The sequence below is a fragment of the Schistocerca serialis genome, unplaced genomic scaffold (genome assembly GCF_023864345.2).
Source record: "Schistocerca serialis cubense isolate TAMUIC-IGC-003099 unplaced genomic scaffold, iqSchSeri2.2 HiC_scaffold_1246, whole genome shotgun sequence".
Classification (NCBI taxonomy): domain Eukaryota; kingdom Metazoa; phylum Arthropoda; class Insecta; order Orthoptera; family Acrididae; genus Schistocerca; species Schistocerca serialis.
In genome coordinates this window covers 55,001-57,500 of record NW_026047454.1, presented here as the reverse complement: position 1 = coordinate 57,500, position 2,500 = coordinate 55,001, and positions in this window count along the sequence as shown.

Genomic DNA, 2,500 nt, shown 5'->3' with positions numbered 1-2,500 from the left:
CGTCGCCGCTGCAGGTCCCAGGGCTGCAGGATCTGCGCGTCGCCGTCGATCCGTTCTTCTTGCTGCCAGCTGTGCTGCTCTTCCCCCTGCCATCACATACACACGCATCTGCTTAGCAGAAAACTCATCTGACAGCACACGCAGTACTTCACACGCGTCTACGTCTCGCACGATTTCAGACACATTCTTACTACGTAAAATGTGAAGTAATTCCGTTGCTGCATCATTTCCTTGACACATATATACCATGTGTTCCGGATCTCCCTCAGCACCACACATACAGCTATTATTACCTGAACTACTAATTTTATATAGGTAAGTGGGATATGGACCATGTCCAGTAAGAAAATGGACCATACCCCTACTCACATTTATATGTCGCATCCGGTGTCGTTCCCTGATATCCGGGAAAATTTCATACACTCGTCTACCCGTGTCGATGTTATCCCAGATTTGTTGCCACTCTCTGTCCATCCAGTGTTTGAGCTCTAATTTGTTTTCAATTCTCGCACCTGTAATTGCCTCTACTTTGTCAGCTTTGCCCCTCCGCAGCCAGTAAAGGGCTCCTCGACGCCTGATTTGTAAGTCCACAGGGTATAGATCTAGGATCACCAACAGTGCCTCCACTGGCGTGGTTTTGAAGGCTCCTGTCATTCTAATGAGAACACTGCGTTGCATTCTTCTCAGATGCCTAACTGGTTGCACCTGTCGCAGCTTATGTGCCCAGGCACTTGCCCCAAATGACACAATCGACATTAGGATAGCCGCATGATAAATTCTAACAACATTAATGGGTAATTTGTAATTGGAGGTAGCAATCGTACAGATCTTGTTCATAAGGTTCAATGCCTTCTCGCACACCGATTTAATGTGTGCACTGAAGTTCAGCCCCTCATCAAGGTGCAGCCCAAGATATCTACAAACTATCTCCCTACTAATTGGAGTGCCTTGCAGTTTTATGGATGGACCCCTACCTGCAGATAGTTTACCTTTTAACAATATGTATTTAGTTTTACTAACCGCTATTTGAAGTTTACTGTATGTACACCACTCACTTACTGTTTTTAAGACTGTAGTTGCTCGATTTTCAATTAAATTTCTAGAATCGCCAGTTATGATTACGAGCAGGTCGTCTGCATATGCTATTATACCAGCTACGTTTTCGTTATTTTCCAGTATTTCCAAGAGTGGTTCTGTCAAAACATCCCAGAATATAGGGCCACAAATGGAGCCCTGGGGGCATCCCTTACTAATGTGCCTTATTATTGTGTGTTCTGGTGATCTCCATATTACCCTTCTATCCTTGCAGTAATCAAGCATCGACATGTATAAGCACTTTGGAGTTCTTAGCTCTCGCAGTCTTGCGAACAGCGAAGGCCAGAACAGATTATCGAAAGCACCCTGTATATCAATCGTCACACCGACAACATACTTCGCCTGCGAAGTTGAAGTTATGTGTAATGCTTGATTAACTGCATCATCTATCGACCGTCCAGCCCGAAAACCGTACTGACATTGGTTGAGCCCGTAGAGCTCCCTATGATCGCTCAGCCGTCCGCACAACAACCGTTCTTGGACCTTCCCCATAGTGTTCAGCAGGCAAATTGGACGGTAACTCTTCACGAATTTCGGATCTCTATCTTCCCCTTTTTTGATAATGGTTGCCTCAGCGATCTTCCATACCTTTGGTACTCTTCCCTGCAAGAGGCACTCATTAAAAAGAGCTGTTAGATATGGCACGATTTTACTTTTCAGTTGTTGTAACGTTTCTGCTGTGATCTTGTCTATTCCGGGGGATTTATTTTTCTTCATGGTGTCAATAGCACGACTCACTTCCTCCTGAGCAAATGGTACAACCACTCCTTCATCTGGATACTCTTCTTGCATCTTCTGTCTCAAGAGTGCCTGGTGTTCATTATCTGAAGCCGGATCATCACTTGGGAGTAAACTTTCCATTAAATATTCTGCCGAATCTCGCCACCCTGATGTAGTAGAACCATCTGCCTTCTGAAGCGTCGACAAAATGAGAGGTGTCTTAAGCTTCTCACTCACGATTTTATATGGTAAGCCCCACACATTAGTTCGAAATTCCTTTTTAACGAACGTTTCCCAGTGATTTATTCTCGTATTGATTAATTCCTCCTTATAAACTGCTTTGATTTCCCGATAAATTAGCAACCTTCTCTGCTTCTCTCTGTCACCGAGAGACCTCTGATATGCGCGCCGTGCCCTACGAACATTTCTCTTTAATTCTGTTAGTGTGGAACTCCATGGCACTTTCGAGCCGCGAAAGAATGGACGCTTAGGTATGAAGGTATTCATAAGGTTTTGTATATGCACCTGTATTGCTTCTGCTGTCGAATCAATGTCAAAGCCATTCCCCTCCGGCACCTGCAGCTGAAACTCCTCCCTCATGCGCTCCCATTCTGCTCTTTTGTAATCGAAGTAGGTTCCTATATAATTCTCCTCCCTGTTTACATTGTTTACGCTTACAAGGCTA